This window comes from Zootoca vivipara, chromosome 7 (assembly GCF_965207765.1).
Source record: "Zootoca vivipara chromosome 7, rZooViv2.hap1.1, whole genome shotgun sequence".
Lineage (NCBI taxonomy): Eukaryota > Metazoa > Chordata > Lepidosauria > Squamata > Lacertidae > Zootoca > Zootoca vivipara.
In genome coordinates this window covers 50394196-50407989 of record NC_142590.1, presented here as the reverse complement: position 1 = coordinate 50407989, position 13794 = coordinate 50394196, and the positions used below count along the sequence as shown (strand labels likewise).

The 13794-nt window shown below is 43.0% G+C and overlaps 1 protein-coding gene across 1 annotated transcript in view; it reads right to left on the bottom strand.

The window, feature by feature from the left end:
* ITPR3 (inositol 1,4,5-trisphosphate receptor type 3) overlaps positions 1-13794 on the bottom strand; it is a 103698-nt gene that overhangs the window by 76572 nt on the left and 13332 nt on the right. The window lies entirely within an intron of this gene.

The window sequence follows — 13794 nt, the reverse complement described above, 5'->3', positions numbered from 1 at the left end:
GCACCCTATATTCAAGTTTGACTGAACTTAACCATCCAGGGGTCCTTTACCTTTGTACCTTTATCACAGAAAACAGGAGACACAGGGTGACGTCCTGCTTTGTGTTTGCCAAAGCTGCAAAAATAATTCAAAGCAATAACACAGATTCCTAGACCTAGTCTTAAATTTTGGGGATACAGCACCATTATTTCATGGTACACCAGCAGCACCTTGGGGTGGGGTATCCAAACAATCAGGCATCTGGTTTGTTTGTACACACACACGCACACACACACCAGAGACCAAATATGCTTTGAAAAATAAATTTAAAATTCCCTTTTAAAAAAATGAATAAAAATAAATCTTGAACATCCTGTAGCAGTGCAGCGAAACTTGAAAATTAACATTTGCCAAGATGTTCTAAAACAGACAGCTAATGCAAAAGCTTCAAAATGCATTATGTGTTAAAATTGCAGAATAATTAAAGTCTAATCTTGTGACTTTAAGGAAGACAATTCATGATTTTGAACATCTGGGGTTACTCATACCAGACTGAGTTACTCAAAATACATAATTTGGTACATCTTTCTGACAGCCCATATATTTGAGAACAATCACTTTCATTCTAAGCATCAACTAACTTCTCTATTAAGAATAATCATTTCCACAATAACCCAAGAATTACAATTCCTTTTTGTTTCATTTTGGAAATAACGCAACATCAGCAGTGATAACCTTTCATGTTTTTGAACACTTTCCACTATGATCTTAAATGTTGAAGAAGCTTTTTGTCTCTCTGTATACTCTTCCTCCACATTGGAGACTTTCTCCACATTGGCTCAGTGAGTGCTTGGATATGAAACAAGAGAGGCAGTCTTAGACCAAGGCAGAAAGACCAGGTCTCTCTTCTCCCTGCTACCCAAGATCCATTTAGCTGGAGATACCAGGGGTTAAACCTGGGACCTTGATAATTCATTCAGCCTGCTTAGGCAACAGTACCTAATACATAAACATTCTGTGCAATTAAAAAGTTATTTCCTATTTGTCAACAGAAACCCTCTGCACTATGATAATGAGGAAGATGGTTTGGTAACTTGCCACCATCCCTCTCAGTATATAATAACATAACTCCTCCGTGTATTTTGGCATGTATGCTTCCAGTTGCAATATAGCGCAGAACACTGTCATCATGAATCAATAGAGGCCAGTAGTATAACACAGATGCTGGAGGTGTACCTCCTCAAACCTTGGGTCCCCCCCTCATTTCAGGAGCCACAATAACTCTGATGCATCTTGCCCTTTGTTGAAGTTTATTTCTATCTTGACTATGGCTGCAAGCTTTAAATGATGTAACTGAATGTTTAATCATTCAAATGTGTCACTGTTTAAACACTGGAGCCAAGAAGGAAGGGCACATTGATATGGAGACCATATAAGCAGGCGCAGCATTGAGTGTGTTACAGTAATCCAGCCTTGAGATTATTACCAGCTCATGGATCACTGCAGGCAAATTATCCTGATCCAGGAACCGTTGCAGCTGCTGCACCAGCCCAAGCTGGAGAAAAGCCCTCATAACTTCCGAGGCCACTTAGTCTCCAGCAACAGTGACTGGACAGCTCCATGTAGTGCCCAGGCTGGAAAATCCATATGAACAGAGTCCACATGTTCCAGCAGCAGTCAACCTCAAACTAAGAAGCTGCAGGTCTGACTAGCTCCCTCTGCCTTCCATGAGAATGGAGACCACCTTGGTTGAGCAGTCATAAGCTTCAACAGAGTGGAAGGGCCTGTGGTTCCACTCGGACAGGGATGGGAAACCCTTGTGGCCCCCTGGATGTTGCTGAACTGCAATTCCCATCAACCGCAGCAAGAATGGTCAATGGCCCGGGATGATGAGAGCTGTAGTTCAGCAACCTGGAGGACCAAAGGTTCCCCATCCTTGCATGAGGGTTTCTGAGCTACAGTCCTCAGAGTCAGAGGCAAGGGAGGCAGCTCCATTACGGGAAAGGGGGCACTGGCTGACCAACCTCAGTCTGCCCCAGCCAAACCCCCACCAGCTTGCTTTCTTATTGACAAAACTCAGGGATCATTCTGTGTGTCATTGGCTCGGCTTCCCCGACTTGCCACCCTACCAACTCCATTTGGCACCAGCCACCACACCTTGGGCCAGAGAGATGCAGGTTAGTCGTGCCATGTAAGTCAGAGCCAGAGCAGCAGACACAACAGTGTACAAGTGGAAAACATGACCAGGGTGTAGGTGATAAGCTTATTTTAGGACCCCCAGATTACTAATAAAGCACATTTCCCAGTTGAATGAATAAGACTGTGCCACAGGTGTCTATTTTGCATTGTTTTTAAACTCGACTTCTGTTAATTGTGTACTGTTCTTTAGCTTTTATTTTTAGATTTTGTACACTACCTTGGGGCATATGTGGAAGGAACAACAATAATCCCCCCATTGCCTTCACAGAAACAATACAGTGCCATATCACAGGCTGTCAATACATTCTGCTGGGGAGAATGTTGCAAAAGAAGGCTGGGGGATTCCAGCAGGATCTGAGATCAGCTGCATGTTGAACAACCTGTTGCTTGTATGTCAGGGGACCCTGTTGCTCCAGAGAATCAGGCTCTGCCTGCTAGAGCACTTCATTCCATCTGTCTCCTTTCCAGCTCTTCCTATGGTAGTGAAACAAACAGCTAGCTGCTCCTGGCACTTAAGGAAGCAGGCAGCCAGAATTTCAAAGGTACACCAGCTTTTACTGAATGCATTCAAACAATGCCAAGGTGTCCTCAGCAGGAAGGGTCAAAATGAAGGTTGGGTCCCACAGCGGTAATCCTTTCTCTTTGTGACTGGAGATGGTCTCCAACAAGCGATTCTAATATGACTGATCAGGATCCATTACTGGGTTATGGTAGATCCTGAGGCTACTGGCACTGCCAGTACTAGCTCAACACTTTTGGGTGTGCCAGCTATCCATTAAAAATGTAACTTGGGTCACCAGATTCATGTTGACATTAGTGTTCCGTGAAACACTTATCCAAATTTAAGGGTTCTTTTCTTCCATTTCAAAAAGCATTTCTTTTTGTTTGCTGAACTATTATCTAACAGTGGACACTTCAGCAGTGAACCTTGGTGAATAAGGAGCAGAAGAATCCAGAGAAGGGTTTTCACTACTGACACTGTGACCCCCAACTACATGTGATGCTCATTCACAAACATCTCTCCTCCCCAACTTTCTTTTTTTAAACATAAGCAGACAAAATGACTACAAAAGGAGAGGGTGATTCACTTAACCTTTTCACCTCTGGCTGTTTCACTACTCAAAAGCATTTCCTACCACCACCCAACTGCACAAGTGAAAATGTATGGGGATTTTCACAAGTGACACTGAGAAGAGTTTATAATCTTGTGGAGGGGAATGTCTGCTGATGCAGGAAAGAAAAGGGCAGGCAGCAACTTGTGAAAACACTTTAAAAGGTATGGGCGTAAACATCCCTAGTTAGATAGCATAAGCTGTATCTCAAGTTGTACTCAGAGTAAAATGAACAGACCTAAGTTAGTCATGTCCTGAAATTTTAATGGGTTTACTCTGAATAGGGCTAACATGATTGGATATAACTCTATGTCCCAAACAAAGGCAAAGTGATTTTATGGAGTGGTGGGGAACTCTCTTATTAAAGAAGTTAGGAAACTAAGTTCTGCAGATTCCAGCCAAAAAAAACCCTACGCCAATTAAGAGCTTTCAGAAATATGAAGTTCATCTGCCACCTGAAAGCAGGAAGAAAGCAAACCATGGGAATATACATCAACTTGGGAAAAGGCCAAAGCTCAGTGGTAGAGCATTTGCCTTGCTTACAGAAGGTACCAGGCTCAATTCCCAGCATCTCCAGGTTGAAATGTCCCCTCCTTGAAGCCCTGAAAGGCTCCTCCCAGTCAGTGTAGACCATATTGAAGTAGATGGACCAATGGCCTGACTCTATAGAAGGCAGCTTCCTATGTTCCTTGGGCAGGGATTACCGGAGCCAAGCTACCAGCATCCAGAAAGCTATAGCTCAGTGGCAAAGCATCTCCTTTACATGCAGAAAGTCACTGGTTCAGCTGTCAACATGTGGGGATGTCCCCAGTCTGAAATCCTGGAGAAGTGCTACCAGCCAACGTAGACAATAGTGAGCGAGATGGACCAAAGATCTGACTCGAAAGGCTCAAGAATAGATCTTGTAGGCAGCAACAGTACTTCAAGTGCCTTTTCTGACAGTCTCAATATAATCTAGGGCAAGATGCATTGCACTTTAAAGGTTAAAAAACAAAACAGTACAGTAATACTGTTTTGAACACAAAACAAAGAAGTAACCAGTGTTCTGTAGATCTTCTAGGAGTGGCGTTATATGGTCCTGGCAGTTGCACAATTGAATATTTTTGCTGTTGAACTTTGCACCAGCTGAAGTTTCTAAACTGTCTTCAAAGGCAACCGTGCATCTATCACCTTGAGTTCCCAAAAAGAAAGGAGGGACATATGTATAATTGGCTGACTAACTGAAAATCTGCTCACCTCTCTGACATGCAAAGGGCCAGCCAGTCTTTTATCCCAAGGGCTTTGAGAACAACGAAGAACTGGGAAATAGATGCAAGCACTTAAGCAGCAAGAGGCCTCTTGAGTACTTTGGAACAAACCCAGAAACCCAACATTGTTTGCCTAATGTCTCTCAGTTCAGTGTTTTCAAGCTACTTCAAATTATGAAGATTGTACAAGAAGCCTTTTCCATCCCCTGAACTGTTCTCACAATCTGAGAAGAGCACTCTCTTCTGTTGCTCGGCCAACTGGAATTCGTATTTAGATTCTCTAAATCACTTGGATCCCCAAGACCTGGATGTAGCAAGAAAATTAGGCAATCATCCTGCAAATCAGAGGTGTAAGGAAGCAAAGAATCATAGAATTGTAGAGTTGGAAGGGACCACAAGGGCCATCTAGTCCAATGCCCTGCAATGCAGGAATCTTTTTGCCCAATGTGGGGCTCAAGCCCACAACCTTGACAAGAAGCACTTCACGCTCTTCTGACTGAGCTACAGATATGATGTAGCAAAAGGTGACATATTCTCATTTCTGGCACCTAGTTTAATCCCTGTGAAGCTAACATAGCAGCTTTGATCTCTCAAGGTTGCTGAAATCAGAATGTGCTCCAGAGTCATTACCAGGCACTTAACTGATGTGCCCTTGGTCTTCTCATGATGAGACAAATTTCCATTCTGCTGAGACAGTGAGCAAGCAATATTATACAGCAGGCACTGGTTATCTTAAGACCTAAAAGTTGTTTTCAAGCATTCCATAAAAGCTTTTTGGTGCATACACTACCACTTGCATTAGAGGCGATATGTTTAAAACCATCAGAATTAAAGCACTGATTTGCATGAGATTATAAATGTCAGAACAGTTGATGCTGGTTACCAAGAGGGAGAGGAGCAAGGCGGCAGCGAGGTTGGTGTGATGCAGGTGCAGCCAATCTGATGATGCTCGCAATGCTCCTACAGTACACCAACCTCCTGCGCTGCCTCACCTGTCTGTGGTCTTGCTAACCACAGTGAGCCTCACATTGGGAAACCAGGTAAGCAACACTTCCTCCATCAACCACTCTTGGAGGGAGCAGTTTGTTGTTTGGACTCTGCTTCAAGGCATCAAAATGGTTTGGGACCACACTGCTGAAAGGGGCATTTCATGGGACACGTTTGCATGGTTTGATTTAGGTGCCTAACCGGTAAAACCCGTGATTTTTTTATTTTTATTTTAGATTTTTTAAAAAAACCTTTATTGATATATACCATTTAAAAACATTAAAGGAAAACAATAACCATACATTAAAACAATTCAAACAAAACAATATTATATGAAATCACAACTTCAAAACCATTTCAGCTCACTCGTCAATAAAGAATAAAAAAGAGATAAAGAAGAGATAAAGAAAAGAATATGAAAATTGAAAGAATAAAGAACAGGAAAGAGCAGAAAAAGAAAGAAAGAGAAGAAAAGGATGAAGAAAACATCTAAGGTAAGTCACAACTTCCACCGCTTCTCCATAGTTATTTTTTGCATGTACATTTCTGTCTTTTCATAAATGTCGTTTATAAAACAGTTCGACAGTATATAACCAAATCCATTCCAATTCCCGTTTCCAACAAGGTCATTCTAAACACAATCCATGATTTTAATGTTCATTGTGAGAAAGCAAAACTTGTTGTACAAATAAGACAGGTTGGGCCACTGCAAAATAAAAACAGTTGCAAAAGGGCAGGTGTTATGTTTATTTGAGCACTCGGCAGCTTTGTCACTAATTGCCACACAGTAACCCTATGAAAGTACAGTATCGAGTAGAAAGTGAGGGGGAGGGACAGATAGAATTACAGGAAGAAAACTCAAAAAGTAAAGTTAGCTGCATTGTTCCATAAGGGGGAGGGGGATCCCAAAATCCATATTAGGACCACATCTTTATTAGTTCAAACATAATAAAGCAGGACCCCTTCATGAGCATATAAAGTTGTCATCAACTCCAGCCCAAATTCTTAGGAAAGTAAATGAAATAATGTCTGGAAATATAAATAACCAACATCTATTAATCATAATTAAAATGGCAGCCTTGGGGAGCAGCAGGAGGTCCTGATGAAGGCAGGGAAGGAACTGCAGTTCTGAAACCCAGCTCCAAAGCCTTCTGAAAAGCTCCCTGACCCTGGACTATATGGTAAACAGAGCAATCAAAGGTGTGGAGGATAAGGAGGACTGGAATAATACAGAGACCCTTCTTCTGATTCTACCAAGGAGTGGGGTGCTGACCCACAAATAGGGCCACTTCTCTGTCATAACATCCTAGCTGTGGAACTCCCTCCCTTTCAAAAGAGACTCAGGGTGGTCTCTGAGCATTTCTCAACACCTATTAAAAACATATTTATTCTCCCGGGCTTTTGGTAGGGGCTAATGAGAGATGAGTCTGATCAAACTGTGGGAGGCAGTGCAAGACAGGAGTGCCTGGCGTGGGGGTCACAAAGAGTCGGACACGACTAAATGACTAAACAACAACAACAATGAGAGATGGATGTGCCTGCTGTTGTAATGCAGCCGGAGAAGATCTGATATATTTGCTGCTGCGCTTTGTTGGGACAAGTTGCTGTTGGCTGCTGATTTACAATTGTGCTTTACACAGCAAATGGCTTGTTTTAATTTTGCTGCAGATTTTAAACCGCTTCAATCCGCTCTGGGATCACAAAAGTGATGAAGGGCAGGATGTACACCTAAAGAATAAGGAAAAGAACAAAAATATACTTTTGTAGGAAGAGAGTAACGGGGTGTGTTCCGCAGCCTGGCTTTGAAAACGTCTGACTTGTGAATGAGGGCAATGGGGAGATTATGAAACTCTGTCTACAATGTGAAGAGAAGGATTAAGTTCCTAAGATTCAATCAGGGAAGAGATTGCTATCCCAGGATCCACTTTTGGAATGAGAAAATAGAGGCAAGAGATGGATTAGAAAGGAGGAAATATGTAGTAGAAAAGAGACACAGAGAAGCAGACCAACTAGAACAGGCATCCCCAAACTTTGGCCCTCCAGATGTTTTGGACTACAATCCCCATCTCCCCCGACCACTGGTCCTGTTAGCTAGGGATCATGGGAGTTGCAGGCCAAAACATCTGGAGGGCCGCAGTTTGGGGATGCCTGAACTAGAACAACAATAGTCTTCCCCATGTATTCCTATCAGTCACATGCTTCACCCCAAAACTATTTGTTATTTCTATTTATCAGGCTTCCGTCCAATCAGTTTTTGCTGACGTGCACAACTTCCTTGCTGTCAGTTCAAATTTCCATTCGCTCTTCCTGGTACCTTCCACATTGTTCCACCACCTCTTCCCACCCGGGTTACACTGCTTATCACATTCCTTCACAGCCATATAACACAACAAAAAGGTAGCAGCTGCTCTGGAAACACAGCCTGGGTTTATATGACACCGGAACTCCATACCAGTAGCCTGTGCTGCTTCTGTTCATATATCAAGAACCAAAACCTGCTTCTGAGATTCCGCACTGCAGCTATATATCATGCCTTTAAGTTAGGGTTGCCACATGGCCAGTTGTTAACCCACCCAGCCATAAGTTTAACATCCGGGTTCTATTTGCATATTTATTCATTGATTTGTGGTTTGTTTGATTCTTATTTATTAAAAGGCAGTATCTCCAATCTTATCTGTTTTAAGAGCTAGGATGGCATAAACGCTCTATGAAAATGAAACCAAATGGTCTACATGGGGCGTGGTCCCAATCTTATCAGCTATTCCCCAGGTTTCTAATGCACAAACATTTCCTTCAACCTTTTCTTTCTGCTGCCCGTCTGTAGCAGGGGAAGGAAGAGGAAATAATTACCGGTAGATATGGGGCAGGGAAGGATAAATGCATATATGTGCTGTGCTTGCTTTTAACCTGCATCAAAACTCCAACTGTGTACACATTAACACTTACTCTGGCTCTAGTGTTGGATGGATTGAATTTATGACTGATTGATTGATTGAATTTATATACCGCCCCATACCCAGAGGTCTCAGGGCAATTCACAGAAAAGATCACAATATATAAATCAAAAATAAAAGCAATAACCCAATAATACCCCTCCAAAAAGAGCCACATTTTAAAAGGGTATGGGATCTTGATCAGATCAACCAAAGGCCTGTTTAAAAAGGAACGTTTTTGCCGGGTGCATAAAGGTGTATAATGAGGGCGCCAGATGAAATTCCCTGGGGAGTGCATTCCACAGAAGGGGAGCCACTGCAGAGAAGGCTCGATCTCGTGTTGCCACCCTCTGGACCTCTCGAGGAGACACACGAAGGGGGGCCTCAGATTAGGAGATGATCTCAGGGTCTGGGTAGGTTCATATGGAAAGAGGTGGTCCTTGAGGTATTGCGGTCCTGGGCCATTTAAGGCTTTATAGGTCAAAACCAGCACTTTGAATTGGGCCTGGAAACTAATCAGTAGCCAGTGCAGTTGGACCAGGATTGGTGCAATATGCTCAAACCATCTTTCTCCAGTGAGCAACCTGGCTGCTAAATTCTGCACCAGCTGAAGTTTCCAAACCGTCTTCAAAGGCAGCCCTACGTATAACACATTGCAGTAATCAATGCAGAGTTTGAAGCCCCAAGTACACAAGACTAGATGACCCGTTGGTTCCCTTCCAAGTCTATAGTCCTATGATTCTGACTTCAGCCACAATCCATAAGCGTCCTGTTGGTTCTTGAGAAATACAGTCATACCTCGGTTTAAGTACGCCTCGGTTTGAGTACTTTCAGTTCAAGTACTCCGCGGACCCATCTGGAACGGATTAATCCACTTTCCATTACTTTCAGTGGGAAAGTTCGCTTCAGGATAAGTAGGAACAGGGGCATAGGAAGATAGGGGGGTCGGAGCGGTGCACCCCGAGCACCGAGCGACCCGATCCCAGGGGCGCCATTGCCGCTGCCTGCCCCGCCCCCAAAACGCGTGCCACGTCACGGCGCACGGTGCACCCCACCCCAAAACGCATGGGTGCCCCACCCCCAGAACACGCACCACGTCACTGGGGGCAGCACACCTGCTCTCTGCCCCCGGTGACGGAGCATGAAGCTCCACCGCTGAGTACGGACTTCCAGAACCAATTACACTCATACTTTGGGTTAAGTACACTTCAGGTTGAGTACTTCGCGGAACCGTCTGGAACGGATTAATCCACTTTCCATTACTTTCACTGGGAAAGTTCGCTTCAGGTTAAGTACAGACTTCCGGAACCAATTGTGTACTTAAACCGAGGTACCACTGCACTCCTGCTTGATGCTCTTTCTCTCACGCCAGTTTCCATCGGATTAGAAAACAGAAGCCACAGTTAAACCAAGGTGAGTACATTTCACAGATCATAGCGTATGCACCTATGACAGCTTCCATGAATTGGAGTTTGGTGCAGGGGAAACAAATCAGGTAACAGAGATTGGGTGAAGACACCTCCACTCCTTCTCTGCCATGAACAGCAACATTAAAAAGCGCCTTGAAACATAGCAGCCAGGAGTGGACTTTGCTAATGGACTTTGCTGCATTTCAAGCTGTTAACGTGTGCTGAGCCTTAAAGCCCTGCTTGTCCTGAATCCATCACATACTTCTCCTGTGGCACAGTGGGTTAGTGTGTCCAGCTGTTAACCAGAAGGTTGGTGGTTTGAGTCCATCCAGAGATACTGTGGGCAAACTTCCTGCACTGCAAGGGGTTGGACTAGATGACCCTCAGGGACCCTTCCAACTCTATGATTCTACGATTCTTCATATTTGGGCATAAATCCTATTGATTTCATTGAGGGGTGGGTGAATGTTGGGAGTTGCCTCCACCAAACAGAAAATCTTAATTGCCCTTCAGAAGTGCACTGTTAACTCAATAGCACAGTGAGTGACCATGAATACTAGCACACAGAGGCTGGACACATCAAAGAAGCATTTCAGTTAAATACATTGTAAATTTAAACAGGGAAAACAGGTAGAGAAAAACGGGACTCCACTGCGCCGTCTGGTGTCAAAATGTTATATCACATGTACAATGCATATAAATCACTTTTTCTTTCCCAATTTATCTGACTCCTCTAGACTAGTGAGGGAGAGAAAGAGTAAAAAATGAAGTTTGCATTCTGGAAGCCTGGAAACTTCTGAATTTCCACCCTCTCCCAAATCCCAGTCTGACTCAAAAGCAACAAAACTCTTTGCTCGTCATTTCTTAGATCTACCGATTGTCATCAATTCAAGATACTGTGATAATGCATGCAAAAGACTCTAAAGACTTCAAAGTGCTGTAGAATAATTGCCATGTCTTATTATCTCACTTATACCATTGCCCACCTCCTAAGAGTATGCACAATTATTTAGGAATTGGGGGCAAGTGCCAGACACTTCCCCTCTCTGGAAAAGGGCAAACACGGTCGGTTTTATTTTCTTATTTTATAATAATGACAGAAGAGAACAATCTTCAATGATACAAGCGTACGAAACAAAGACATATCTGATGCCAGGGATATTAGTCATCAATATTCACTTTGCGAAGACAAAAACAGTGATGACTAAGGTGTGCCTGACGCATTGCTTATAGTCTATTTCCTCTCCTGGTATTTAATTCCCCAGAGAGCCACTTCATTATAATGCTTTCCACACCATGGTCATCCACATGGGGAAGGCAAGCAAGGGGGGGCAGCTGCATTCCCTGGATGAACCATAATTCCCAGGTTGCCAGCTTTCATTATTTAAAAAAGGAATAAATATCTAGCATTTGTAGAATCTGAGATATGGGATAAAAGGCAGAGATACCATTCTTCTCATTTTTTCTGGTAAGAAATTAGCCTGCTCTCTCTCCGTTCGGCTTGCCTTTCACTTCCCAGAATTCACTGGGAAGAAGGATTTACTGTTCAGACACTCTTGGAATTGTAGCTCTGTGAGCGGAATAGGAGACTCCTAAAAACAACCAGCAGCCTTAACAAGCTACCATGATACTCTTTTATCTCAGGGTCATGCATTCAAGCCCCACGTTGGGTAAAAGATTCCTGCATTGCAGGTGATTGGACTAGATCAGGCATAGGCAAAGTCAGCCCTCCAGATGTTTTGGGACTACAACTCCCATCATCGCTAGCTAACAGGACCAGTGGTCAGGGATGGTGGGAGTTGTAGTCCCAAAACATCTGGAGGGCCGAGTTTGCCTATACCTGGACTAGATGGCCTTTGTGGTCCCTTCCAGCTCTACAATTCTATGATTTCTATTATTCTATTATTTAGGGGAGGGGGAGAGATGGCTGCTTAAAGGGATATGATATTCCTTTAAATGTACAGCAGATCCTCCAAGTGTCTCTATTTTCCAGGGACGTCCCCGATTTAGAGAAGCCATCCCAGTTTCTGTTTTGATCCCGGAATGTCCTGCTTTTCCTTAGGATGTCCCTATTTTCATTGGAGAAATGTTGGAAGGTATGGAGTTATCCGATCCCAAGCCGTCTGAAGGCAATTCTGTATAGGGAAGGGGTTTTTTATGTTTAATGTTTTATTATATTTTTATATATCTTGGAAGCCGCCCAGAGTGGCTGGGGGCAACTCAGTAAGATGTGTGGGGTATAAATAGTAAAATTAGCATTATGGAATGGGACGGCCCTATTTTCATCAGAGAAATGTTGGACGGTGTGTGTCCAGTCCAAATGGGGGCTATTTGGGGCAAAACAGGCCATAAAACACTCTAGTAGAGAGGAAGTAAATCTGAAATTTGAGATTCAAATGACTGCAACCATATTCTTAATTATGTAGTATACTATTTTGCATTTACTTATTGCATTTCTAAACCACTTTTCCTCCACAGATTATACCTGGTTCTCTCACTCACTCATTCCACAAGCATTTTCTCCTCACAACAACCCTGTGAGGTAGGTTAGGTTGAGAGATACTGACTGGTGGTCCAATGTTGCCTAGTAAGCTTCACGGCCGAGTGCGGATTTGAACCCAGGTCTTCTAAGTCAGACTGACACTCTACATTGGCTCTCACTTACACTGACTCTTGTTGCCTTTGCAAATCAAAGGTGAGCGAATCAAAGCAGCATCACAAGCACATTAGAACATTTAATTTAATAACCTTTTGCAGTAATTTAAATGAAAGGTTTTCAAGAGGTTATTGTTAAACAAAAGCTAAAGGGTACATTTCACATGGCATCTGACATTTTTGAGGATATTTAAAATTACTGCGTATAAATATCTGCTACTAAAAGTTGCTGATCTTTGAATACCATAAATAAGCAACAAAGAAAATCAATATACACTTAGACTGCCGTTCTATACCAAATTACCTAGGAATAAACCCATTGAACTCAATAGGACCAACTCTAAGGAGGCATGTATGTTAGGATTGCACCATTAAGAAAGTTTGGATCTACACATTGCTCAAAGAGAAGTTGTGTAACTTCTGTTTGCGAAGTAGGTATCTATCCAATTTTCTGGTACTCGCTGTGCTGTTTAAGCCCATTGAGTGACAAGAATTTGTGGATACTCGAAGCCTCATGAGGACAAAGGGAGGCTGTGTCAATGATTGCTTTTAAAGTGGACAAGTGTTTTATTTTCTTGGTTTTTTTTACTTTGAAATGAATTTGGTGATCCCCAATTCTATGTTATGTATGTAGTGCATTGATTTCATTATTTTGTTTTGTCATTGCTGTGGTCAGCACAATGACTGAACAGAACAAAATACTGTACATGTCAATTTGCAGTTGTTTTAAGGCATCCAGAAAAGAAAAGGCAACAGGGCCAGAAGAGAACCAAACACATTTTCTGCTTTCCCTTGAAATGTCCTTCAAGGATCAGCTGCGGCGAATTGCATGTGCAAGTGTTGCTGACATGAAACAGTTAACACATGAAATTTAATACAAGAGTAGATTCAGCAAGGAGGTGAGGCACACAGAACCTTATTGTAATTAGGCCATTCAGGGTTCCTTATCTAGATGATAGAATCAGGCAATTAGTGCATCATGATCTAAGGAAGCTGAACCAGTGTTTAATTAGCGCAGGTCCAGGCTGGGCCACTGCTGCACTTGCATTCACGCTGCATTGTCCCAGTAGGGAACTCGCCAAAATAGAAATGCTGCATTTGTTGTACAGTTCCAGAGCAGAGGGCTGGGATGAATCTACAGGATGTTAATCTAGGACAATCCAGATAGCAAGGCACTGGGCTTAGGATTCAATGCAAGCGTTATTCCATACCCTTCAGCATTTCTCTGATGAAAATAGGGACATGCCAAGGAAAAGCAGGATATTCCAGGATC